Genomic DNA, 27,418 nt, shown 5'->3' on the forward strand with positions numbered 1-27,418 from the left:
AAAAGAGCTCTGCCAGGCACAATCTCAGTTACTGTATGAATAGAAAAGGACTGGCCTCGGCAGAGCAGCCCAACACCCACAGAACGACAGTCATTTGCACCGGACCATATGGATGGGCCCAGCTTCCAGTCTTCTTTTAAGTCTTTATAGTCCATTTTACTAGGGATTCCACATTCTTGTAGCAGGCAAAGGTCAAAGTCACATGTCTCTAGATAAGAAAATAAAGCAGCCCTGCGATCAGGGCTCTTTAAGGACCTCACATTGAGTGAGGCAATTTTTACAGGGATAGGCATAGTTTATGGAGAGTCAGTGCTTGGAGAATCAAAGTCAATAATAAGCTGCGTACCGTCATCCCCCGCCTGCGGGGTCATCAGCTCCTTGATGTTCTGAGGGTCGGAGCTTGAGATCGATGATGCCCCGACCCTGAGCTCGCTCTCGTCCGAACTACGGCACGCCGCTTTCCTTTGAATGTCTTCCTCTTCTTCTTCTCTTTGTCTTTTAAATGTCACACTGCTGTCCATATCCTCTGTGTTGCTCTCACTCGATGTAATCTCTGGCCCCCGGCTGATGGATCTGCGTCTTCTTTCATCATTTGACGACTGGAACTGCTGCACAGGGGCCTGTGAGGCCTCTTTTCCGGAACCTTTGCCGCTACCTTGGGAAGTTTTCATCGCTTGTTCCCCAGCAAGCGTTGCTGAGGACTGTTGCTCCAACTTCCCCATCGATCGACGATGGCCAGTTTTACCCACCGGGTCCACTGCTGGCGGGGCAGCAAACCCTGGTTTGGCGCCACTTATCTTCTTGGCCCTGTCCTGTATAGGCGGAGTAACAGGACCGGGCTCAGACCTGGCCACCTGGCTCCCCTTCCGGCGGGCTTTCACCGGGGCCTCTTCGTCCGGAGCAGGGCGACCCTGGGCCAAGCCAGTACCTGGCTTATGCTGCAATTTTGGGTCCACCTTTGCCCCCACCGAGGCCCGTCGGCTGCCACCCGCCACAGGTGAGCCCCCTTCAGAAGTTTCGGCGGGCTCTTGAGCCAGGTAGGAAGTCGATCGACGTCTTTCAATTTCCCGGGCAGTAAACTCGATTACCCGCCCGGGCTTCGTGGAATCCCCATGGCCTCCCCCTAGCACTACCACCGGTGGGCCCCCCGATGGAGCACCAGAGGTCTTGGGCCTGGACCCATCAGTACCTGCCATCTGGGGTTTGGGCATCTTAAAAAAGGACGTCTTTTGTCCTGTCCCCTCTTTGGGTGGGCCCAGCCTTGACCCACCCATCGTAGTTTTTGCTTTATGGGGACAGGAATTAAAATCGTGATTTTCCTCTCCGCAGAGGTTGCACCTTATCGTATGGCTACATCTTGAGGCTATGTGACCTTCTTGGCCACACCTATTGCAGCGAATCACACGCTCCGCGCCGCAGGTCTCCTGGGTGTGGCCAAACCTCAAGCAATTTCGGCAATACATAGGCATTTGAGGATAGAACAAGAAGCCCCGAACTCTCCCGATGGCAAAATTTGGGGGCGGATGGCAAAGACCCCCAATACCACCGGGATCCTTACGGAGCTTGACCCAGAACTTCCTCTTGCCGTTCCAGAACCGCACGGAGTTCAAGATTTTGTTTGCGAATCGCACCTCTTCGCAGTATCGCCGAAGAAAAGTGGCTATATCCTCCGTGGTCACATAAGGGCTGTGCATAGCCACCACCAACGGTATATGTTCCTCACCATGGAGGAACTGGAACGAAAGACCGTCGAGTCGATCGTCCCTCTGGTCCGCACCAGACAAGGTTGCATAGATGTTATCGCAACACGCCGTGGCCGTGAAGGTGACGGTATACAGGCCACGGCTTTCCTGGTCATTTAGACACAGGATGTCCTCCCTATTGAGGCGGAAGTAGTCAAGAAGAATCACCTCCGCAATGAAGCGGAGGTTCTTCAACTGACGATGGCTCTCCGACACCTCTATGCGGATGGTATTTCGCATCGACATTTCCCCAGAGGGGAAAGCCCAGGAGAACGGCATCTTCCACACCCAGGGACTAAGCCCCTTCCCCAATAGCAGCAGGGGCTCGGAATCCCGCTATAAAAGCGGAACCCTTACCCAAGGCAGAGGTCGGGGGTACCCTAGGTGCTTCCGAAGCTACAGGTAACGCTCAACGTACCGAAAATGCCTTCTGAGACACAAGGTCCCAGAGACAGGGGGATCGCAACCCGTTGTCCGTGGACTAAGCCCGCTCCCCAATAGCAGCAAGGGGGTGAAGTCCCTCCGTAAGGAGAGACAATCCCCCAAGGCCGAGAAGCGGGGTACCACAGACACCTTCCGACCAGACCAAATGCAGATACTACACTTGATCTTAGCCAAAAGGCCGAGAAGCGATAACCGTGAAAGGGGCGGGCCCAACAAGGTCCCCTTCATGGGCACTATCACTGCTTGCTGTCAGGGAGGCTGCCAGACAATTTTCCATGCACACTCTGGGCTGGGGGGCAGTCAACCACCAGTACACACAGCAGAACCTAAACCCATACCATTATTGCTAAGCAGCAAGACAGGGGCCCATTGCACTCCCACGGGGCCTTTTTAAATGCAATCCATAACCCGGATTTGCCAGGAACCCTTCTTACTCCTCCTACTTGCATGTGACACTGGGCTTAGGATCTGCATAGGAAACACACACACAAGCACACACCTACCTTTGTTGCCTGCAGATGCCTCCTTGGCTGTCCCCAAACGGTATCAAACCAACACCCACGGGAAGCTGTAAGCATAGAGGACATGCCTGCACCCCATTGGACTTACCTGTGTGGGTTAAATCCGGGTTATTTGACAACCTATGGCGGTGATGGTTCTGCTCAGGCAGAGCAGTGCTGATGCTCCTCATAAAGCTGTCGCTGCTGTGAAGGTTCTAGGTGACATCACAAATCCCTATGGTTACATACACAACAAAGCTGGGTTGTTGTTGTTTACACTCTGCAAGGCCTGTGGAAGTGAGTGACATCATAGCACTGTAGTTCTGAGGGTTCTAGATGGATGCAACAATCTCCTGTTGCTTCTATGAAGGCCATAATAGACGACATCACCAAACAGCTCCATAGTCACATACACAGCAAAGGAGAGATGTTGTTTACACCTAGTGATGTCAGTGGTATTGAGTGACATCACAGCACAGTGCTAAGGCTCCTGGGCCTGGACACAGCAGCGGCTGCAATATCTCAACGGAGAATACGTTTATATATATGTGTGTGTGTGCGCGTATATATATATATATATATATATATATATATATATATATATATATTTCTCCGCCGAAATCACTTTTAAACCCATTTCCACCTTTTTTTCCCTTCTCTTCCTCTTACTTTTTTTTCACGTTTTTTTACGTTTTTCTCCTTTTCGCCTCTTTTCTGGGCGTATTATTCTTCTTTTTCTTCTTTTTTTTCGTCTAATGCATACCCCAACAGTGCAGCAATGCTTATTCAATACCGCCAGCAGATGGAGACACTGGGGGATAATTTTCTAAGGATTTATACTGATTTTTCCTGTCTGAATTTGTCGCACAGAAAGTTGCAGGCCAAATATGTGTGACATTTCTGCGACTTTAGCTTCTAGAGCATTTTTACAACATTATACATAGGTGCTGAATACATAAAAAGCGACTGTTCAGCGACAGACAAGTCGCATCGGCTGAAAGTAGGCCAGAATGTCAGTCCATGTTGGAGCAGGTTTAGATACAGTCTAAAGTATAGATCTCAAAGTCTGTGCACAGAATTTAGCAAGGGCCTCGCACCTTCTGATGCATCAGGTAGGTGCACAATAGCATAGCCTAACCCTCTGTACTTTGGTCTATATTGATGCGGGACATAGACAGCCAGCTGATGACCAATCCATTAGTGCAATGGATGGCTGGAAGCATTTGTCTTTGCCTTTGCAATACCACAGAAGCAATGCATGGTCAATGTACAGCAATGACACACCTGTGTGAACAGCCAGGAGACCCCCCCCCCCCCCCCCATGTTATGTTACATAGTTACATAGTTAGTACGGTCGAAAAAAGACATATGTCCATCAAGTTCAACCAGGGAATTAAGGGGTAGGGGTGTGGCGCGATATTGGGGAAGGGATGAGATTTTATATTTCTTCATAAGCATTAATCTTATTTTGTCAATTAGGAACATTCAGCACCCACCCGCTATCAAGGCAGCTGCCTATCATGTCATGCCCTACCTGCACAGGTGTGCTGGCTACTCAAATGATCCAATTAAGGAGGCCATTTAGTCAGCAGCAGCAGAAGTCCTGTGCCTGGACGCTCCAACAGCGGCCAGACACAAGCAGAAGCAGCAGAAGCAGCAGCAGCAGCACCACCTTTTGTTTTTTGGCTGCAGCAGCAAGGCCCACAGGGCTGGCTAGCTGGCTAGCCAGCAAGCAGGTAGCAATGAAAGTAGGAATCTTTCTTTTTAACCCTGTAAGGGGGTGGTGCACTGTACCCGAAGATACTGCCATATCGGGTCAATGCATAGGGCGACGGAAGCAAGCTTCGAAATCGGCCCCCGTTCTCAAAAATCCATTTAATATATGGTCCCCAGATAGGGGACGTATCAGATATTAAACTGATAAGAACAGATACTACACTTGATCTTAGCCAAAAGGCCGAGAAGCGATAACCGTGAAAGGGGCGGGCCCAACAAGGTCCCCTTCATGGGCACTATCACTGCTTGCTGTCAGGGAGGCTGCCAGACAATTTTCCATGCACACTCTGGGCTGGGGGGCAGTCAACCACCAGTACACACAGCAGAACCTAAACCCATACCATTATTGCTAAGCAGCAAGACAGGGGCCCATTGCACTCCCACGGGGCCTTTTTAAATGCAATCCATAACCCGGATTTGCCAGGAACCCTTCTTACTCCTCCTACTTGCATGTGACACTGGGCTTAGGATCTGCATAGGAAACACACACACAAGCACACACCTACCTTTGTTGCCTGCAGATGCCTCCTTGGCTGTCCCCAAACGGTATCAAACCAACACCCACGGGAAGCTGTAAGCATAGAGGACATGCCTGCACCCCATTGGACTTACCTGTGTGGGTTAAATCCGGGTTATTTGACAACCTATGGCGGTGATGGTTCTGCTCAGGCAGAGCAGTGCTGATGCTCCTCATAAAGCTGTCGCTGCTGTGAAGGTTCTAGGTGACATCACAAATCCCTATGGTTACATACACAACAAAGCTGGGTTGTTGTTGTTTACACTCTGCAAGGCCTGTGGAAGTGAGTGACATCATAGCACTGTAGTTCTGAGGGTTCTAGATGGATGCAACAATCTCCTGTTGCTTCTATGAAGGCCATAATAGACGACATCACCAAACAGCTCCATAGTCACATACACAGCAAAGGAGAGATGTTGTTTACACCTAGTGATGTCAGTGGTATTGAGTGACATCACAGCACAGTGCTAAGGCTCCTGGGCCTGGACACAGCAGCGGCTGCAATATCTCAACGGAGAATACGTTTATATATATGTGTGTGTGTGCGCGTATATATATATATATATATATATATATATATATATATATATTTCTCCGCCGAAATCACTTTTAAACCCATTTCCACCTTTTTTTCCCTTCTCTTCCTCTTACTTTTTTTTCACGTTTTTTTACGTTTTTCTCCTTTTCGCCTCTTTTCTGGGCGTATTATTCTTCTTTTTCTTCTTTTTTTTCGTCTAATGCATACCCCATCAGTGCAGCAATGCTTATTCAATACCGCCAGCAGATGGAGACACTGGGGGATAATTTTCTAAGGATTTATACTGATTTTTCCTGTCTGAATTTGTCGCACAGAAAGTTGCAGGCCAAATATGTGTGACATTTCTGCGACTTTAGCTTCTAGAGCATTTTTACAACATTATACATAGGTGCTGAATACATAAAAAGCGACTGTTCAGCGACAGACAAGTCGCATCGGCTGAAAGTAGGCCAGAATGTCAGTCCATGTTGGAGCAGGTTTAGATACAGTCTAAAGTATAGATCTCAAAGTCTGTGCACAGAATTTAGCAAGGGCCTCGCACCTTCTGATGCATCAGGTAGGTGCACAATAGCATAGCCTAACCCTCTGTACTTTGGTCTATATTGATGCGGGACATAGACAGCCAGCTGATGACCAATCCATTAGTGCAATGGATGGCTGGAAGCATTTGTCTTTGCCTTTGCAATACCACAGAAGCAATGCATGGTCAATGTACAGCAATGACACACCTGTGTGAACAGCCAGGAGACCCCCCCCCCCCCCCCCCATGTTATGTTACATAGTTACATAGTTAGTACGGTCGAAAAAAGACATATGTCCATCAAGTTCAACCAGGGAATTAAGGGGTAGGGGTGTGGCGCGATATTGGGGAAGGGATGAGATTTTATATTTCTTCATAAGCATTAATCTTATTTTGTCAATTAGGAACATTCAGCACCCACCCGCTATCAAGGCAGCTGCCTATCATGTCATGCCCTACCTGCACAGGTGTGCTGGCTACTCAAATGATCCAATTAAGGAGGCCATTTAGTCAGCAGCAGCAGAAGTCCTGTGCCTGGACGCTCCAACAGCGGCCAGACACAAGCAGAAGCAGCAGAAGCAGCAGCAGCAGCACCACCTTTTGTTTTTTGGCTGCAGCAGCAAGGCCCACAGGGCTGGCTAGCTGGCTAGCCAGCAAGCAGGTAGCAATGAAAGTAGGAATCTTTCTTTTTAACCCTGTAAGGGGGTGGTGCACTGTACCCGAAGATACTGCCATATCGGGTCAATGCATAGGGCGACGGAAGCAAGCTTCGAAATCGGCCCCCGTTCTCAAAAATCCATTTAATATATGGTCCCCAGATAGGGGACGTATCAGATATTAAACTGATAAGAACAGATCTTATCTAAAGCCGAGGAACGTGCTTTCGATTCACCCAAAGTGCAAGAAAAAGTGCAAACGTGTTACACTAAAAAAACGTGCACAAAGGATGCGGTCTATCGCAAGCCCTTCTCCGATAGGAGAGAGGCCCCCCAACAAACCTTACCCTTCGCCTCCGGACCAAAAGGTACCTGCGAGGTTCCAGGTTCGATGTCCCTTTTCGCCGAAGCTACTAGGGGACCACAAATGCTCCCGGCATCCCCCTTGGCGTTAGCCAAGGTATCTGCCCGCAGAGCCGATTACGGTAGGTACCCTGCCAAAGCAGGAGTACCCGGGGTGTTTGCAGGGAGGTGCGGAACCTAATGGCCACACACACCTCCCCTAGACCGCCAGGAGGGACACCCAGAAGGGCTACCGCATCCTGACCAATCCTGTGAACACACAACACGCAAAAAGTGACACAGTGAGACAAAAAAGAAATAAATAAGTGAATGTGTGCAGATATACTGCCCGGACATCCGGCCGGATCTATAAAAAATTTCTCTGATCCTAGCCAGAAGGCCGGGAATCAAGAGGTGAGTGCCACAAGGTGAAGAGATTATGGTGCCCGTGCTTCAACTCAGTGAGCCTATTCTCCCAGTGAGTTTCGGCACCTCGGGGTCACCACTCCCCGAGGCACAAAGTACCTCGGCTCTAGACCCTCTCAGCCTCATGGCGAGACCCGGAGGGAACAGGTCACATCGGGGCAGCCGTCGAGCTGATTCCTCAGAACCAGCCCCGGAAAGCCCTGGTACACCTGCATCCTCCATGCAGCACCCATCCCCACCAGCCCCATACCGGCGTTACTGTCCACCGGCATGAAAAACTGATAAGAACAGATACTACACTTGATCTTAGCCAAAAGGCCGAGAAGCGATAACCGTGAAAGGGGCGGGCCCAACAAGGTCCCCTTCATGGGCACTATCACTGCTTGCTGTCAGGGAGGCTGCCAGACAATTTTCCATGCACACTCTGGGCTGGGGGGCAGTCAACCACCAGTACACACAGCAGAACCTAAACCCATACCATTATTGCTAAGCAGCAAGACAGGGGCCCATTGCACTCCCACGGGGCCTTTTTAAATGCAATCCATAACCCGGATTTGCCAGGAACCCTTCTTACTCCTCCTACTTGCATGTGACACTGGGCTTAGGATCTGCATAGGAAACACACACACAAGCACACACCTACCTTTGTTGCCTGCAGATGCCTCCTTGGCTGTCCCCAAACGGTATCAAACCAACACCCACGGGAAGCTGTAAGCATAGAGGACATGCCTGCACCCCATTGGACTTACCTGTGTGGGTTAAATCCGGGTTATTTGACAACCTATGGCGGTGATGGTTCTGCTCAGGCAGAGCAGTGCTGATGCTCCTCATAAAGCTGTCGCTGCTGTGAAGGTTCTAGGTGACATCACAAATCCCTATGGTTACATACACAACAAAGCTGGGTTGTTGTTGTTTACACTCTGCAAGGCCTGTGGAAGTGAGTGACATCATAGCACTGTAGTTCTGAGGGTTCTAGATGGATGCAACAATCTCCTGTTGCTTCTATGAAGGCCATAATAGACGACATCACCAAACAGCTCCATAGTCACATACACAGCAAAGGAGAGATGTTGTTTACACCTAGTGATGTCAGTGGTATTGAGTGACATCACAGCACAGTGCTAAGGCTCCTGGGCCTGGACACAGCAGCGGCTGCAATATCTCAACGGAGAATACGTTTATATATATGTGTGTGTGTGCGCGTATATATATATATATATATATATATATATATATATATATATATTTCTCCGCCGAAATCACTTTTAAACCCATTTCCACCTTTTTTTCCCTTCTCTTCCTCTTACTTTTTTTTCACGTTTTTTTACGTTTTTCTCCTTTTCGCCTCTTTTCTGGGCGTATTATTCTTCTTTTTCTTCTTTTTTTTCGTCTAATGCATACCCCATCAGTGCAGCAATGCTTATTCAATACCGCCAGCAGATGGAGACACTGGGGGATAATTTTCTAAGGATTTATACTGATTTTTCCTGTCTGAATTTGTCGCACAGAAAGTTGCAGGCCAAATATGTGTGACATTTCTGCGACTTTAGCTTCTAGAGCATTTTTACAACATTATACATAGGTGCTGAATACATAAAAAGCGACTGTTCAGCGACAGACAAGTCGCATCGGCTGAAAGTAGGCCAGAATGTCAGTCCATGTTGGAGCAGGTTTAGATACAGTCTAAAGTATAGATCTCAAAGTATGTGCACAGAATTTAGCAAGGGCCTCGCACCTTCTGATGCATCAGGTAGGTGCACAATAGCATAGCCTAACCCTCTGTACTTTGGTCTATATTGATGCGGGACATAGACAGCCAGCTGATGACCAATCCATTAGTGCAATGGATGGCTGGAAGCATTTGTCTTTGCCTTTGCAATACCACAGAAGCAATGCATGGTCAATGTACAGCAATGACACACCTGTGTGAACAGCCAGGAGACCCCCCCCCCCCCCCCCCCATGTTATGTTACATAGTTACATAGTTAGTACGGTCGAAAAAAGACATATGTCCATCAAGTTCAACCAGGGAATTAAGGGGTAGGGGTGTGGCGCGATATTGGGGAAGGGATGAGATTTTATATTTCTTCATAAGCATTAATCTTATTTTGTCAATTAGGAACATTCAGCACCCACCCGCTATCAAGGCAGCTGCCTATCATGTCATGCCCTACCTGCACAGGTGTGCTGGCTACTCAAATGATCCAATTAAGGAGGCCATTTAGTCAGCAGCAGCAGAAGTCCTGTGCCTGGACGCTCCAACAGCGGCCAGACACAAGCAGAAGCAGCAGAAGCAGCAGCAGCAGCACCACCTTTTGTTTTTTGGCTGCAGCAGCAAGGCCCACAGGGCTGGCTAGCTGGCTAGCCAGCAAGCAGGTAGCAATGAAAGTAGGAATCTTTCTTTTTAACCCTGTAAGGGGGTGGTGCACTGTACCCGAAGATACTGCCATATCGGGTCAATGCATAGGGCGACGGAAGCAAGCTTCGAAATCGGCCCCCGTTCTCAAAAATCCATTTAATATATGGTCCCCAGATAGGGGACGTATCAGATATTAAACTGATAAGAACAGATACTACACTTGATCTTAGCCAAAAGGCCGAGAAGCGATAACCGTGAAAGGGGCGGGCCCAACAAGGTCCCCTTCATGGGCACTATCACTGCTTGCTGTCAGGGAGGCTGCCAGACAATTTTCCATGCACACTCTGGGCTGGGGGGCAGTCAACCACCAGTACACACAGCAGAACCTAAACCCATACCATTATTGCTAAGCAGCAAGACAGGGGCCCATTGCACTCCCACGGGGCCTTTTTAAATGCAATCCATAACCCGGATTTGCCAGGAACCCTTCTTACTCCTCCTACTTGCATGTGACACTGGGCTTAGGATCTGCATAGGAAACACACACACAAGCACACACCTACCTTTGTTGCCTGCAGATGCCTCCTTGGCTGTCCCCAAACGGTATCAAACCAACACCCACGGGAAGCTGTAAGCATAGAGGACATGCCTGCACCCCATTGGACTTACCTGTGTGGGTTAAATCCGGGTTATTTGACAACCTATGGCGGTGATGGTTCTGCTCAGGCAGAGCAGTGCTGATGCTCCTCATAAAGCTGTCGCTGCTGTGAAGGTTCTAGGTGACATCACAAATCCCTATGGTTACATACACAACAAAGCTGGGTTGTTGTTGTTTACACTCTGCAAGGCCTGTGGAAGTGAGTGACATCATAGCACTGTAGTTCTGAGGGTTCTAGATGGATGCAACAATCTCCTGTTGCTTCTATGAAGGCCATAATAGACGACATCACCAAACAGCTCCATAGTCACATACACAGCAAAGGAGAGATGTTGTTTACACCTAGTGATGTCAGTGGTATTGAGTGACATCACAGCACAGTGCTAAGGCTCCTGGGCCTGGACACAGCAGCGGCTGCAATATCTCAACGGAGAATACGTTTATATATATGTGTGTGTGTGCGCGTATATATATATATATATATATATATATATATATATATATATATATATTTCTCCGCCGAAATCACTTTTAAACCCATTTCCACCTTTTTTTCCCTTCTCTTCCTCTTACTTTTTTTTCACGTTTTTTTACGTTTTTCTCCTTTTCGCCTCTTTTCTGGGCGTATTATTCTTCTTTTTCTTCTTTTTTTTCGTCTAATGCATACCCCATCAGTGCAGCAATGCTTATTCAATACCGCCAGCAGATGGAGACACTGGGGGATAATTTTCTAAGGATTTATACTGATTTTTCCTGTCTGAATTTGTCGCACAGAAAGTTGCAGGCCAAATATGTGTGACATTTCTGCGACTTTAGCTTCTAGAGCATTTTTACAACATTATACATAGGTGCTGAATACATAAAAAGCGACTGTTCAGCGACAGACAAGTCGCATCGGCTGAAAGTAGGCCAGAATGTCAGTCCATGTTGGAGCAGGTTTAGATACAGTCTAAAGTATAGATCTCAAAGTCTGTGCACAGAATTTAGCAAGGGCCTCGCACCTTCTGATGCATCAGGTAGGTGCACAATAGCATAGCCTAACCCTCTGTACTTTGGTCTATATTGATGCGGGACATAGACAGCCAGCTGATGACCAATCCATTAGTGCAATGGATGGCTGGAAGCATTTGTCTTTGCCTTTGCAATACCACAGAAGCAATGCATGGTCAATGTACAGCAATGACACACCTGTGTGAACAGCCAGGAGACCCCCCCCCCCCCCCCCCCATGTTATGTTACATAGTTACATAGTTAGTACGGTCGAAAAAAGACATATGTCCATCAAGTTCAACCAGGGAATTAAGGGGTAGGGGTGTGGCGCGATATTGGGGAAGGGATGAGATTTTATATTTCTTCATAAGCATTAATCTTATTTTGTCAATTAGGAACATTCAGCACCCACCCGCTATCAAGGCAGCTGCCTATCATGTCATGCCCTACCTGCACAGGTGTGCTGGCTACTCAAATGATCCAATTAAGGAGGCCATTTAGTCAGCAGCAGCAGAAGTCCTGTGCCTGGACGCTCCAACAGCGGCCAGACACAAGCAGAAGCAGCAGAAGCAGCAGCAGCAGCACCACCTTTTGTTTTTTGGCTGCAGCAGCAAGGCCCACAGGGCTGGCTAGCTGGCTAGCCAGCAAGCAGGTAGCAATGAAAGTAGGAATCTTTCTTTTTAACCCTGTAAGGGGGTGGTGCACTGTACCCGAAGATACTGCCATATCGGGTCAATGCATAGGGCGACGGAAGCAAGCTTCGAAATCGGCCCCCGTTCTCAAAAATCCATTTAATATATGGTCCCCAGATAGGGGACGTATCAGATATTAAACTGATAAGAACAGATACTACACTTGATCTTAGCCAAAAGGCCGAGAAGCGATAACCGTGAAAGGGGCGGGCCCAACAAGGTCCCCTTCATGGGCACTATCACTGCTTGCTGTCAGGGAGGCTGCCAGACAATTTTCCATGCACACTCTGGGCTGGGGGGCAGTCAACCACCAGTACACACAGCAGAACCTAAACCCATACCATTATTGCTAAGCAGCAAGACAGGGGCCCATTGCACTCCCACGGGGCCTTTTTAAATGCAATCCATAACCCGGATTTGCCAGGAACCCTTCTTACTCCTCCTACTTGCATGTGACACTGGCTTAGGATCTGCATAGGAAACACACACACAAGCACACACCTACCTTTGTTGCCTGCAGATGCCTCCTTGGCTGTCCCCAAACGGTATCAAACCAACACCCACGGGAAGCTGTAAGCATAGAGGACATGCCTGCACCCCATTGGACTTACCTGTGTGGGTTAAATCCGGGTTATTTGACAACCTATGGCGGTGATGGTTCTGCTCAGGCAGAGCAGTGCTGATGCTCCTCATAAAGCTGTCGCTGCTGTGAAGGTTCTAGGTGACATCACAAATCCCTATGGTTACATACACAACAAAGCTGGGTTGTTGTTGTTTACACTCTGCAAGGCCTGTGGAAGTGAGTGACATCATAGCACTGTAGTTCTGAGGGTTCTAGATGGATGCAACAATCTCCTGTTGCTTCTATGAAGGCCATAATAGACGACATCACCAAACAGCTCCATAGTCACATACACAGCAAAGGAGAGATGTTGTTTACACCTAGTGATGTCAGTGGTATTGAGTGACATCACAGCACAGTGCTAAGGCTCCTGGGCCTGGACACAGCAGCGGCTGCAATATCTCAACGGAGAATACGTTTATATATATGTGTGTGTGTGCGCGTATATATATATATATATATATATATATATATATATATATATATATTTCTCCGCCGAAATCACTTTTAAACCCATTTCCACCTTTTTTTCCCTTCTCTTCCTCTTACTTTTTTTTCACGTTTTTTTACGTTTTTCTCCTTTTCGCCTCTTTTCTGGGCGTATTATTCTTCTTTTTCTTCTTTTTTTTCGTCTAATGCATACCCCATCAGTGCAGCAATGCTTATTCAATACCGCCAGCAGATGGAGACACTGGGGGATAATTTTCTAAGGATTTATACTGATTTTTCCTGTCTGAATTTGTCGCACAGAAAGTTGCAGGCCAAATATGTGTGACATTTCTGCGACTTTAGCTTCTAGAGCATTTTTACAACATTATACATAGGTGCTGAATACATAAAAAGCGACTGTTCAGCGACAGACAAGTCGCATCGGCTGAAAGTAGGCCAGAATGTCAGTCCATGTTGGAGCAGGTTTAGATACAGTCTAAAGTATAGATCTCAAAGTCTGTGCACAGAATTTAGCAAGGGCCTCGCACCTTCTGATGCATCAGGTAGGTGCACAATAGCATAGCCTAACCCTCTGTACTTTGGTCTATATTGATGCGGGACATAGACAGCCAGCTGATGACCAATCCATTAGTGCAATGGATGGCTGGAAGCATTTGTCTTTGCCTTTGCAATACCACAGAAGCAATGCATGGTCAATGTACAGCAATGACACACCTGTGTGAACAGCCAGGAGACCCCCCCCCCCCCCCCCATGTTATGTTACATAGTTACATAGTTAGTACGGTCGAAAAAAGACATATGTCCATCAAGTTCAACCAGGGAATTAAGGGGTAGGGGTGTGGCGCGATATTGGGGAAGGGATGAGATTTTATATTTCTTCATAAGCATTAATCTTATTTTGTCAATTAGGAACATTCAGCACCCACCCGCTATCAAGGCAGCTGCCTATCATGTCATGCCCTACCTGCACAGGTGTGCTGGCTACTCAAATGATCCAATTAAGGAGGCCATTTAGTCAGCAGCAGCAGAAGTCCTGTGCCTGGACGCTCCAACAGCGGCCAGACACAAGCAGAAGCAGCAGAAGCAGCAGCAGCAGCACCACCTTTTGTTTTTTGGCTGCAGCAGCAAGGCCCACAGGGCTGGCTAGCTGGCTAGCCAGCAAGCAGGTAGCAATGAAAGTAGGAATCTTTCTTTTTAACCCTGTAAGGGGGTGGTGCACTGTACCCGAAGATACTGCCATATCGGGTCAATGCATAGGGCGACGGAAGCAAGCTTCGAAATCGGCCCCCGTTCTCAAAAATCCATTTAATATATGGTCCCCAGATAGGGGACGTATCAGATATTAAACTGATAAGAACAGATACTACACTTGATCTTAGCCAAAAGGCCGAGAAGCGATAACCGTGAAAGGGGCGGGCCCAACAAGGTCCCCTTCATGGGCACTATCACTGCTTGCTGTCAGGGAGGCTGCCAGACAATTTTCCATGCACACTCTGGGCTGGGGGGCAGTCAACCACCAGTACACACAGCAGAACCTAAACCCATACCATTATTGCTAAGCAGCAAGACAGGGGCCCATTGCACTCCCACGGGGCCTTTTTAAATGCAATCCATAACCCGGATTTGCCAGGAACCCTTCTTACTCCTCCTACTTGCATGTGACACTGGGCTTAGGATCTGCATAGGAAACACACACACAAGCACACACCTACCTTTGTTGCCTGCAGATGCCTCCTTGGCTGTCCCCAAACGGTATCAAACCAACACCCACGGGAAGCTGTAAGCATAGAGGACATGCCTGCACCCCATTGGACTTACCTGTGTGGGTTAAATCCGGGTTATTTGACAACCTATGGCGGTGATGGTTCTGCTCAGGCAGAGCAGTGCTGATGCTCCTCATAAAGCTGTCGCTGCTGTGAAGGTTCTAGGTGACATCACAAATCCCTATGGTTACATACACAACAAAGCTGGGTTGTTGTTGTTTACACTCTGCAAGGCCTGTGGAAGTGAGTGACATCATAGCACTGTAGTTCTGAGGGTTCTAGATGGATGCAACAATCTCCTGTTGCTTCTATGAAGGCCATAATAGACGACATCACCAAACAGCTCCATAGTCACATACACAGCAAAGGAGAGATGTTGTTTACACCTAGTGATGTCAGTGGTATTGAGTGACATCACAGCACAGTGCTAAGGCTCCTGGGCCTGGACACAGCAGCGGCTGCAATATCTCAACGGAGAATACGTTTATATATATGTGTGTGTGTGCGCGTATATATATATATATATATATATATATATTTCTCCGCCGAAATCACTTTTAAACCCATTTCCACCTTTTTTTCCCTTCTCTTCCTCTTACTTTTTTTTCACGTTTTTTTACATTTTTCTCCTTTTCGCCTCTTTTCTGGGCGTATTATTCTTCTTTTTCTTCTTTTTTTTCGTCTAATGCATACCCCATCAGTGCAGCAATGCTTATTCAATACCGCCAGCAGATGGAGACACTGGGGGATAATTTTCTAAGGATTTATACTGATTTTTCCTGTCTGAATTTGTCGCACAGAAAGTTGCAGGCCAAATATGTGTGACATTTCTGCGACTTTAGCTTCTAGAGCATTTTTACAACATTATACATAGGTGCTGAATACATAAAAAGCGACTGTTCAGCGACAGACAAGTCGCATCGGCTGAAAGTAGGCCAGAATGTCAGTCCATGTTGGAGCAGGTTTAGATACAGTCTAAAGTATAGATCTCAAAGTCTGTGCACAGAATTTAGCAAGGGCCTCGCACCTTCTGATGCATCAGGTAGGTGCACAATAGCATAGCCTAACCCTCTGTACTTTGGTCTATATTGATGCGGGACATAGACAGCCAGCTGATGACCAATCCATTAGTGCAATGGATGGCTGGAAGCATTTGTCTTTGCCTTTGCAATACCACAGAAGCAATGCATGGTCAATGTACAGCAATGACACACCTGTGTGAACAGCCAGGAGACCCCCCCCCCCCCCCCATGTTATGTTACATAGTTACATAGTTAGTACGGTCGAAAAAAGACATATGTCCATCAAGTTCAACCAGGGAATTAAGGGGTAGGGGTGTGGCGCGATATTGGGGAAGGGATGAGATTTTATATTTCTTCATAAGCATTAATCTTATTTTGTCAATTAGGAACATTCAGCACCCACCCGCTATCAAGGCAGCTGCCTATCATGTCATGCCCTACCTGCACAGGTGTGCTGGCTACTCAAATGATCCAATTAAGGAGGCCATTTAGTCAGCAGCAGCAGAAGTCCTGTGCCTGGACGCTCCAACAGCGGCCAGACACAAGCAGAAGCAGCAGAAGCAGCAGCAGCAGCACCACCTTTTGTTTTTTGGCTGCAGCAGCAAGGCCCACAGGGCTGGCTAGCTGGCTAGCCAGCAAGCAGGTAGCAATGAAAGTAGGAATCTTTCTTTTTAACCCTGTAAGGGGGTGGTGCACTGTACCCGAAGATACTGCCATATCGGGTCAATGCATAGGGCGACGGAAGCAAGCTTCGAAATCGGCCCCCGTTCTCAAAAATCCATTTAATATATGGTTCCCAGATAGGGGACGTATCAGATATTAAACTGATAAGAACAGATACTACACTTGATCTTAGCCAAAAGGCCGAGAAGCGATAACCGTGAAAGGGGCGGGCCCAACAAGGTCCCCTTCATGGGCACTATCACTGCTTGCTGTCAGGGAGGCTGCCAGACAATTTTCCATGCACACTCTGGGCTGGGGGGCAGTCAACCACCAGTACACACAGCAGAACCTAAACCCATACCATTATTGCTAAGCAGCAAGACAGGGGCCCATTGCACTCCCACGGGGCCTTTTTAAATGCAATCCATAACCCGGATTTGCCAGGAACCCTTCTTACTCCTCCTACTTGCATGTGACACTGGGCTTAGGATCTGCATAGGAAACACACACACAAGCACACACCTACCTTTGTTGCCTGCAGATGCCTCCTTGGCTGTCCCCAAACGGTATCAAACCAACACCCACGGGAAGCTGTAAGCATAGAGGACATGCCTGCACCCCATTGGACTTACCTGTGTGGGTTAAATCCGGGTTATTTGACAACCTATGGCGGTGATGGTTCTGCTCAGGCAGAGCAGTGCTGATGCTCCTCATAAAGCTGTCGCTGCTGTGAAGGTTCTAGGTGACATCACAAATCCCTATGGTTACATACACAACAAAGCTGGGTTGTTGTTGTTTACACTCTGCAAGGCCTGTGGAAGTGAGTGACATCATAGCACTGTAGTTCTGAGGGTTCTAGATGGATGCAACAATCTCCTGTTGCTTCTATGAAGGCCATAATAGACGACATCACCAAACAGCTCCATAGTCACATACACAGCAAAGGAGAGATGTTGTTTACACCTAGTGATGTCAGTGGTATTGAGTGACATCACAGCACAGTGCTAAGGCTCCTGGGCCTGGACACAGCAGCGGCTGCAATATCTCAACGGAGAATACGTTTATATATATGTGTGTGTGTGCGCGTATATATATATATATATATATATATATATATATATATATATATTTCTCCGCCGAAATCACTTTTAAACCCATTTCCACCTTTTTTTCCCTTCTCTTCCTCTTACTTTTTTTTCACGTTTTTTTACGTTTTTCTCCTTTTCGCCTCTTTTCTGGGCGTATTATTCTTCTTTTTCTTCTTTTTTTTCGTCTAATGCATACCCCATCAGTGCAGCAATGCTTATTCAATACCGCCAGCAGATGGAGACACTGGGGGATAATTTTCTAAGGATTTATACTGATTTTTCCTGTCTGAATTTGTCGCACAGAAAGTTGCAGGCCAAATATGTGTGACATTTCTGCGACTTTAGCTTCTAGAGCATTTTTACAACATTATACATAGGTGCTGAATACATAAAAAGCGACTGTTCAGCGACAGACAAGTCGCATCGGCTGAAAGTAGGCCAGAATGTCAGTCCATGTTGGAGCAGGTTTAGATACAGTCTAAAGTATAGATCTCAAAGTCTGTGCACAGAATTTAGCAAGGGCCTCGCACCTTCTGATGCATCAGGTAGGTGCACAATAGCATAGCCTAACCCTCTGTACTTTGGTCTATATTGATGCGGGACATAGACAGCCAGCTGATGACCAATCCATTAGTGCAATGGATGGCTGGAAGCATTTGTCTTTGCCTTTGCAATACCACAGAAGCAATGCATGGTCAATGTACAGCAATGACACACCTGTGTGAACAGCCAGGAGACCCCCCCCCCCCCCCCATGTTATGTTACATAGTTACGTAGTTAGTACGGTCGAAAAAAGACATATGTCCATCAAGTTCAACCAGGGAATTAAGGGGTAGGGGTGTGGCGCGATATTGGGGAAGGGATGAGATTTTATATTTCTTCATAAGCATTAATCTTATTTTGTCAATTAGGAACATTCAGCACCCACCCGCTATCAAGGCAGCTGCCTATCATGTCATGCCCTACCTGCACAGGTGTGCTGGCTACTCAAATGATCCAATTAAGGAGGCCATTTAGTCAGCAGCAGCAGAAGTCCTGTGCCTGGACGCTCCAACAGCGGCCAGACACAAGCAGAAGCAGCAGAAGCAGCAGCAGCAGCACCACCTTTTGTTTTTTGGCTGCAGCAGCAAGGCCCACAGGGCTGGCTAGCTGGCTAGCCAGCAAGCAGGTAGCAATGAAAGTAGGAATCTTTCTTTTTAACCCTGTAAGGGGGTGGTGCACTGTACCCGAAGATACTGCCATATCGGGTCAATGCATAGGGCGACGGAAGCAAGCTTCGAAATCGGCCCCCGTTCTCAAAAATCCATTTAATATATGGTCCCCAGATAGGGGACGTATCAGATATTAAACTGATAAGAACAGATTTTTTTTTTTTTTTTATCTAAAGCCGAGGAACGTGCTTTCGATTCACCCAAAGTGCAAGAAAAAGTGCAAACGTGTTACACTAAAAAAACGTGCACAAAGGATGCGGTCTATCGCAAGCCCTTCTCCGATAGGAGAGAGGCCCCCCAACAAACCTTACCCTTCACCTCCGGACCAAAAGGTACCTGCGAGGTTCCAGGTTCGATGTCCCTTTTCACCGAAGCTACTAGGGGACCACAAATGCTCCCGGCATCCCCCTTGGCGTTGGCCAAGGTATCTGCCCGCAGAGCCGATTACGGTAGGTACCCTGCCAAAGCAGGAGTACCCGGGGTGTTTGCAGGGAGGTGCGGAACCTAATGGCCACACACACCTCCCCTAGACCGCCAGGAGGGACACCCAGAAGGGCTACCGCATCCTGACAAATCCTGTGAACACACAACACGCAAAAAGTGACACAGTGACACAAAAAAGAAATAAATAAGTGAATGTGTGCAGATATACTGCCCGGACATCCGGCCGGATCTATAAAAATTTCTCTGATCCTAGCCAGAAGGCCGGGAATCAAGAGGTGAGTGCCACAAGGTGAAGAGATTATGGTGCCCGTGCTTCAACTCAGTGAGTCTATTCTCCCAGTGAGTTTCGGCACCTCGGGGTCACCACTCCCCGAGGCACAAAAGTACCTCGGCTCTAGACCCTCTCAGCCTCATGGCGAGACCCGGAGGGAACAGGTCACATCGGGGCAGCCGTCGAGCTGATTCCTCAGAACCAGCCCCGGAAAGCCCTGGTACACCTGCATCCTCCATGCAGCACCCATCCCAACCAGCATGAAAACTGATAAGAACAGATACTACACTTGATCTTAGCCAAAAGGCCGAGAAGCGATAACCGTGAAAGGGGCGGGCCCAACAAGGTCCCCTTCATGGGCACTATCACTGCTTGCTGTCAGGGAGGCTGCCAGACAATTTTCCATGCACACTCTGGGCTGGGGGGCAGTCAACCACCAGTACACACAGCAGAACCTAAACCCATACCATTATTGCTAAGCAGCAAGACAGGGGCCCATTGCACTCCCACGGGGCCTTTTTAAATGCAATCCATAACCCGGATTTGCCAGGAACCCTTCTTACTCCTCCTACTTGCATGTGACACTGGGCTTAGGATCTGCATAGGAAACACACACACAAGCACACACCTACCTTTGTTGCCTGCAGATGCCTCCTTGGCTGTCCCCAAACGGTATCAAACCAACACCCACGGGAAGCTGTAAGCATAGAGGACATGCCTGCACCCCATTGGACTTACCTGTGTGGGTTAAATCCGGGTTATTTGACAACCTATGGCGGTGATGGTTCTGCTCAGGCAGAGCAGTGCTGATGCTCCTCATAAAGCTGTCGCTGCTGTGAAGGTTCTAGGTGACATCACAAATCCCTATGGTTACATACACAACAAAGCTGGGTTGTTGTTGTTTACACTCTGCAAGGCCTGTGGAAGTGAGTGACATCATAGCACTGTAGTTCTGAGGGTTCTAGATGGATGCAACAATCTCCTGTTGCTTCTATGAAGGCCATAATAGACGACATCACCAAACAGCTCCATAGTCACATACACAGCAAAGGAGAGATGTTGTTTACACCTAGTGATGTCAGTGGTATTGAGTGACATCACAGCACAGTGCTAAGGCTCCTGGGCCTGGACACAGCAGCGGCTGCAATATCTCAACGGAGAATACGTTTATATATATGTGTGTGTGTGCGCGTATATATATATATATATATATATATATATATATATTTCTCCGCCGAAATCACTTTTAAACCCATTTCCACCTTTTTTTCCCTTCTCTTCCTCTTACTTTTTTTTCACGTTTTTTTACGTTTTTCTCCTTTTCGCCTCTTTTCTGGGCGTATTATTCTTCTTTTTCTTCTTTTTTTTCGTCTAATGCATACCCCATCAGTGCAGCAATGCTTATTCAATACCGCCAGCAGATGGAGACACTGGGGGATAATTTTCTAAGGATTTATACTGATTTTTCCTGTCTGAATTTGTCGCACAGAAAGTTGCAGGCCAAATATGTGTGACATTTCTGCGACTTTAGCTTCTAGAGCATTTTTACAACATTATACATAGGTGCTGAATACATAAAAAGCGACTGTTCAGCGACAGACAAGTCGCATCGGCTGAAAGTAGGCCAGAATGTCAGTCCATGTTGGAGCAGGTTTAGATACAGTCTAAAGTATAGATCTCAAAGTCTGTGCACAGAATTTAGCAAGGGCCTCGCACCTTCTGATGCATCAGGTAGGTGCACAATAGCATAGCCTAACCCTCTGTACTTTGGTCTATATTGATGCGGGACATAGACAGCCAGCTGATGACCAATCCATTAGTGCAATGGATGGCTGGAAGCATTTGTCTTTGCCTTTGCAATACCACAGAAGCAATGCATGGTCAATGTACAGCAATGACACACCTGTGTGAACAGCCAGGAGACCCCCCCCCCCCCCCCCATGTTATGTTACATAGTTACGTAGTTAGTACGGTCGAAAAAAGACATATGTCCATCAAGTTCAACCAGGGAATTAAGGGGTAGGGGTGTGGCGCGATATTGGGGAAGGGATGAGATTTTATATTTCTTCATAAGCATTAATCTTATTTTGTCAATTAGGAACATTCAGCACCCACCCGCTATCAAGGCAGCTGCCTATCATGTCATGCCCTACCTGCACAGGTGTGCTGGCTACTCAAATGATCCAATTAAGGAGGCCATTTAGTCAGCAGCAGCAGAAGTCCTGTGCCTGGACGCTCCAACAGCGGCCAGACACAAGCAGAAGCAGCAGAAGCAGCAGCAGCAGCACCACCTTTTGTTTTTTGGCTGCAGCAGCAAGGCCCACAGGGCTGGCTAGCTGGCTAGCCAGCAAGCAGGTAGCAATGAAAGTAGGAATCTTTCTTTTTAACCCTGTAAGGGGGTGGTGCACTGTACCCGAAGATACTGCCATATCGGGTCAATGCATAGGGCGACGGAAGCAAGCTTCGAAATCGGCCCCCGTTCTCAAAAATCCATTTAATATATGGTCCCCAGATAGGGGACGTATCAGATATTAAACTGATAAGAACAGATACTACACTTGATCTTAGCCAAAAGGCCGAGAAGCGATAACCGTGAAAGGGGCGGGCCCAACAAGGTCCCCTTCATGGGCACTATCACTGCTTGCTGTCAGGGAGGCTGCCAGACAATTTTCCATGCACACTCTGGGCTGGGGGGCAGTCAACCACCAGTACACACAGCAGAACCTAAACCCATACCATTATTGCTAAGCAGCAAGACAGGGGCCCATTGCACTCCCACGGGGCCTTTTTAAATGCAATCCATAACCCGGATTTGCCAGGAACCCTTCTTACTCCTCCTACTTGCATGTGACACTGGGCTTAGGATCTGCATAGGAAACACACACACAAGCACACACCTACCTTTGTTGCCTGCAGATGCCTCCTTGGCTGTCCCCAAACGGTATCAAACCAACACCCACGGGAAGCTGTAAGCATAGAGGACATGCCTGCACCCCATTGGACTTACCTGTGTGGGTTAAATCCGGGTTATTTGACAACCTATGGCGGTGATGGTTCTGCTCAGGCAGAGCAGTGCTGATGCTCCTCATAAAGCTGTCGCTGCTGTGAAGGTTCTAGGTGACATCACAAATCCCTATGGTTACATACACAACAAAGCTGGGTTGTTGTTGTTTACACTCTGCAAGGCCTGTGGAAGTGAGTGACATCATAGCACTGTAGTTCTGAGGGTTCTAGATGGATGCAACAATCTCCTGTTGCTTCTATGAAGGCCATAATAGACGACATCACCAAACAGCTCCATAGTCACATACACAGCAAAGGAGAGATGTTGTTTACACCTAGTGATGTCAGTGGTATTGAGTGACATCACAGCACAGTGCTAAGGCTCCTGGGCCTGGACACAGCAGCGGCTGCAATATCTCAACGGAGAATACGTTTATATATATGTGTGTGTGTGCGCGTATATATATATATATATATATATATATATATATATATATTTCTCCGCCGAAATCACTTTTAAACCCATTTCCACCTTTTTTTCCCTTCTCTTCCTCTTACTTTTTTTTCACGTTTTTTTACGTTTTTCTCCTTTTCGCCTCTTTTCTGGGCGTATTATTCTTCTTTTTCTTCTTTTTTTTCGTCTAATGCATACCCCATCAGTGCAGCAATGCTTATTCAATACCGCCAGCAGATGGAGACACTGGGGGATAATTTTCTAAGGATTTATACTGATTTTTCCTGTCTGAATTTGTCGCACAGAAAGTTGCAGGCCAAATATGTGTGACATTTCTGCGACTTTAGCTTCTAGAGCATTTTTACAACATTATACATAGGTGCTGAATACATAAAAAGCGACTGTTCAGCGACAGACAAGTCGCATCGGCTGAAAGTAGGCCAGAATGTCAGTCCATGTTGGAGCAGGTTTAGATACAGTCTAAAGTATAGATCTCAAAGTCTGTGCACAGAATTTAGCAAGGGCCTCGCACCTTCTGATGCATCAGGTAGGTGCACAATAGCATAGCCTAACCCTCTGTACTTTGGTCTATATTGATGCGGGACATAGACAGCCAGCTGATGACCAATCCATTAGTGCAATGGATGGCTGGAAGCATTTGTCTTTGCCTTTGCAATACCACAGAAGCAATGCATGGTCAATGTACAGCAATGACACACCTGTGTGAACAGCCAGGAGACCCCCCCCCCCCCCATGTTATGTTACATAGTTACATAGTTAGTACGGTCGAAAAAAGACATATGTCCATCAAGTTCAACCAGGGAATTAAGGGGTAGGGGTGTGGCGCGATATTGGGGAAGGGATGAGATTTTATATTTCTTCATAAGCATTAATCTTATTTTGTCAATTAGGAACATTCAGCACCCACCCGCTATCAAGGCAGCTGCCTATCATGTCATGCCCTACCTGCACAGGTGTGCTGGCTACTCAAATGATCCAATTAAGGAGGCCATTTAGTCAGCAGCAGCAGAAGTCCTGTGCCTGGACGCTCCAACAGCGGCCAGACACAAGCAGAAGCAGCAGAAGCAGCAGCAGCAGCACCACCTTTTGTTTTTTGGCTGCAGCAGCAAGGCCCACAGGGCTGGCTAGCTGGCTAGCCAGCAAGCAGGTAGCAATGAAAGTAGGAATCTTTCTTTTTAACCCTGTAAGGGGGTGGTGCACTGTACCCGAAGATACTGCCATATCGGGTCAATGCATAGGGCGACGGAAGCAAGCTTCGAAATCGGCCCCCGTTCTCAAAAATCCATTTAATATATGGTCCCCAGATAGGGGACGTATCAGATATTAAACTGATAAGAACAGATACTACACTTGATCTTAGCCAAAAGGCCGAGAAGCGATAACCGTGAAAGGGGCGGGCCCAACAAGGTCCCCTTCATGGGCACTATCACTGCTTGCTGTCAGGGAGGCTGCCAGACAATTTTCCATGCACACTCTGGGCTGGGGGGCAGTCAACCACCAGTACACACAGCAGAACCTAAACCCATACCATTATTGCTAAGCAGCAAGACAGGGGCCCATTGCACTCCCACGGGGCCTTTTTAAATGCAATCCATAACCCGGATTTGCCAGGAACCCTTCTTACTCCTCCTACTTGCATGTGACACTGGGCTTAGGATCTGCATAGGAAACACACACACAAGCACACACCTACCTTTGTTGCCTGCAGATGCCTCCTTGGCTGTCCCCAAACGGTATCAAACCAACACCCACGGGAAGCTGTAAGCATAGAGGACATGCCTGCACCCCATTGGACTTACCTGTGTGGGTTAAATCCGGGTTATTTGACAACCTATGGCGGTGATGGTTCTGCTCAGGCAGAGCAGTGCTGATGCTCCTCATAAAGCTGTCGCTGCTGTGAAGGTTCTAGGTGACATCACAAATCCCTATGGTTACATACACAACAAAGCTGGGTTGTTGTTGTTTACACTCTGCAAGGCCTGTGGAAGTGAGTGACATCATAGCACTGTAGTTCTGAGGGTTCTAGATGGATGCAACAATCTCCTGTTGCTTCTATGAAGGCCATAATAGACGACATCACCAAACAGCTCCATAGTCACATACACAGCAAAGGAGAGATGTTGTTTACACCTAGTGATGTCAGTGGTATTGAGTGACATCACAGCACAGTGCTAAGGCTCCTGGGCCTGGACACAGCAGCGGCTGCAATATCTCAACGGAGAATACGTTTATATATATGTGTGTGTGTGCGCGTATATATATATATATATATATATATATATATATTTCTCCGCCGAAATCACTTTTAAACCCATTTCCACCTTTTTTTCCCTTCTCTTCCTCTTACTTTTTTTTCACGTTTTTTTACGTTTTTCTCCTTTTCGCCTCTTTTCTGGGCGTATTATTCTTCTTTTTCTTCTTTTTTTTCGTCTAATGCATACCCCATCAGTGCAGCAATGCTTATTCAATACCGCCAGCAGATGGAGACACTGGGGGATAATTTTCTAAGGATTTATACTGATTTTTCCTGTCTGAATTTGTCGCACAGAAAGTTGCAGGCCAAATATGTGTGACATTTCTGCGACTTTAGCTTCTAGAGCATTTTTACAACATTATACATAGGTGCTGAATACATAAAAAGCGACTGTTCAGCGACAGACAAGTCGCATCGGCTGAAAGTAGGCCAGAATGTCAGTCCATGTTGGAGCAGGTTTAGATACAGTCTAAAGTATAGATCTCAAAGTCTGTGCACAGAATTTAGCAAGGGCCTCGCACCTTCTGATGCATCAGGTAGGTGCACAATAGCATAGCCTAACCCTCTGTACTTTGGTCTATATTGATGCGGGACATAGACAGCCAGCTGATGACCAATCCATTAGTGCAATGGATGGCTGGAAGCATTTGTCTTTGCCTTTGCAATACCACAGAAGCAATGCATGGTCAATGTACAGCAATGACACACCTGTGTGAACAGCCAGGAGACCCCCCCCCCCCCCCCCCATGTTATGTTACATAGTTACATAGTTAGTACGGTCGAAAAAAGACATATGTCCATCAAGTTCAACCAGGGAATTAAGGGGTAGGGGTGTGGCGCGATATTGGGGAAGGGATGAGATTTTATATTTCTTCATAAGCATTAATCTTATTTTGTCAATTAGGAACATTCAGCACCCACCCGCTATCAAGGCAGCTGCCTATCATGTCATGCCCTACCTGCACAGGTGTGCTGGCTACTCAAATGATCCAATTAAGGAGGCCATTTAGTCAGCAGCAGCAGAAGTCCTGTGCCTGGACGCTCCAACAGCGGCCAGACACAAGCAGAAGCAGCAGAAGCAGCAGCAGCAGCACCACCTTTTGTTTTTTGGCTGCAGCAGCAAGGCCCACAGGGCTGGCTAGCTGGCTAGCCAGCAAGCAGGTAGCAATGAAAGTAGGAATCTTTCTTTTTAACCCTGTAAGGGGGTGGTGCACTGTACCCGAAGATACTGCCATATCGGGTCAATGCATAGGGCGACGGAAGCAAGCTTCGAAATCGGCCCCCGTTCTCAAAAATCCATTTAATATATGGTCCCCAGATAGGGGACGTATCAGATATTAAACTGATAAGAACAGATACTACACTTGATCTTAGCCAAAAGGCCGAGAAGCGATAACCGTGAAAGGGGCGGGCCCAACAAGGTCCCCTTCATGGGCACTATCACTGCTTGCTGTCAGGGAGGCTGCCAGACAATTTTCCATGCACACTCTGGGCTGGGGGGCAGTCAACCACCAGTACACACAGCAGAACCTAAACCCATACCATTATTGCTAAGCAGCAAGACAGGGGCCCATTGCACTCCCACGGGGCCTTTTTAAATGCAATCCATAACCCGGATTTGCCAGGAACCCTTCTTACTCCTCCTACTTGCATGTGACACTGGGCTTAGGATCTGCATAGGAAACACACACACAAGCACACACCTACCTTTGTTGCCTGCAGATGCCTCCTTGGCTGTCCCCAAACGGTATCAAACCAACACCCACGGGAAGCTGTAAGCATAGAGGACATGCCTGCACCCCATTGGACTTACCTGTGTGGGTTAAATCCGGGTTATTTGACAACCTATGGCGGTGATGGTTCTGCTCAGGCAGAGCAGTGCTGATGCTCCTCATAAAGCTGTCGCTGCTGTGAAGGTTCTAGGTGACATCACAAATCCCTATGGTTACATACACAACAAAGCTGGGTTGTTGTTGTTTACACTCTGCAAGG

The 27,418-nt window shown here is 47.5% G+C and overlaps 10 non-coding genes and 3 pseudogenes across 10 annotated transcripts; all 13 read right to left on the reverse strand.

The window, feature by feature from the left end:
- Nucleotides 1-2,158: 2,158 nt before the first annotated feature.
- LOC130309373 (U2 spliceosomal RNA) lies at nt 2,159-2,376 on the reverse strand (annotated as a pseudogene).
- A 2,088-nt stretch (nt 2,377-4,464) lies between these two features.
- On the reverse strand, nt 4,465-4,655 carry LOC130309359 (U2 spliceosomal RNA). The gene has a single exon (XR_008858037.1). It is a non-coding gene; the product is annotated as a U2 spliceosomal RNA (small nuclear RNA).
- A 2,085-nt stretch (nt 4,656-6,740) lies between these two features.
- LOC130309369 (U2 spliceosomal RNA) lies at nt 6,741-6,917 on the reverse strand (annotated as a pseudogene).
- Nucleotides 6,918-7,603: 686 nt separating this feature from the next.
- Nucleotides 7,604-7,791, reverse strand: LOC130309372 (U2 spliceosomal RNA). Its single transcript, XR_008858048.1, has one exon. It is a non-coding gene; the product is annotated as a U2 spliceosomal RNA (small nuclear RNA).
- A 2,088-nt stretch (nt 7,792-9,879) lies between these two features.
- On the reverse strand, nt 9,880-10,070 carry LOC130309360 (U2 spliceosomal RNA). Its single transcript, XR_008858038.1, has one exon. It is a non-coding gene; the product is annotated as a U2 spliceosomal RNA (small nuclear RNA).
- Nucleotides 10,071-12,162: 2,092 nt separating this feature from the next.
- Nucleotides 12,163-12,353, reverse strand: LOC130309361 (U2 spliceosomal RNA). The gene has a single exon (XR_008858039.1). It is a non-coding gene; the product is annotated as a U2 spliceosomal RNA (small nuclear RNA).
- Nucleotides 12,354-14,440: 2,087 nt separating this feature from the next.
- On the reverse strand, nt 14,441-14,631 carry LOC130309362 (U2 spliceosomal RNA). The gene has a single exon (XR_008858040.1). It is a non-coding gene; the product is annotated as a U2 spliceosomal RNA (small nuclear RNA).
- Nucleotides 14,632-16,702: 2,071 nt separating this feature from the next.
- LOC130309367 (U2 spliceosomal RNA) lies at nt 16,703-16,893 on the reverse strand. Its single transcript, XR_008858045.1, has one exon. It is a non-coding gene; the product is annotated as a U2 spliceosomal RNA (small nuclear RNA).
- Nucleotides 16,894-18,978: 2,085 nt separating this feature from the next.
- On the reverse strand, nt 18,979-19,160 carry LOC130309370 (U2 spliceosomal RNA). Its single transcript, XR_008858047.1, has one exon. It is a non-coding gene; the product is annotated as a U2 spliceosomal RNA (small nuclear RNA).
- Nucleotides 19,161-19,853: 693 nt separating this feature from the next.
- LOC130309371 (U2 spliceosomal RNA) lies at nt 19,854-20,013 on the reverse strand (annotated as a pseudogene).
- Nucleotides 20,014-22,091: 2,078 nt separating this feature from the next.
- LOC130309363 (U2 spliceosomal RNA) lies at nt 22,092-22,282 on the reverse strand. Its single transcript, XR_008858041.1, has one exon. It is a non-coding gene; the product is annotated as a U2 spliceosomal RNA (small nuclear RNA).
- Nucleotides 22,283-24,361: 2,079 nt separating this feature from the next.
- On the reverse strand, nt 24,362-24,552 carry LOC130309364 (U2 spliceosomal RNA). Its single transcript, XR_008858042.1, has one exon. It is a non-coding gene; the product is annotated as a U2 spliceosomal RNA (small nuclear RNA).
- A 2,077-nt stretch (nt 24,553-26,629) lies between these two features.
- Nucleotides 26,630-26,820, reverse strand: LOC130309366 (U2 spliceosomal RNA). Its single transcript, XR_008858044.1, has one exon. It is a non-coding gene; the product is annotated as a U2 spliceosomal RNA (small nuclear RNA).
- Nucleotides 26,821-27,418: the final 598 nt, after the last annotated feature.

The sequence above is a fragment of the Hyla sarda genome, unplaced genomic scaffold (genome assembly GCF_029499605.1).
Source record: "Hyla sarda isolate aHylSar1 unplaced genomic scaffold, aHylSar1.hap1 scaffold_1526, whole genome shotgun sequence".
In the NCBI taxonomy this organism is placed as follows: Eukaryota; Metazoa; Chordata; class Amphibia; order Anura; family Hylidae; genus Hyla; species Hyla sarda.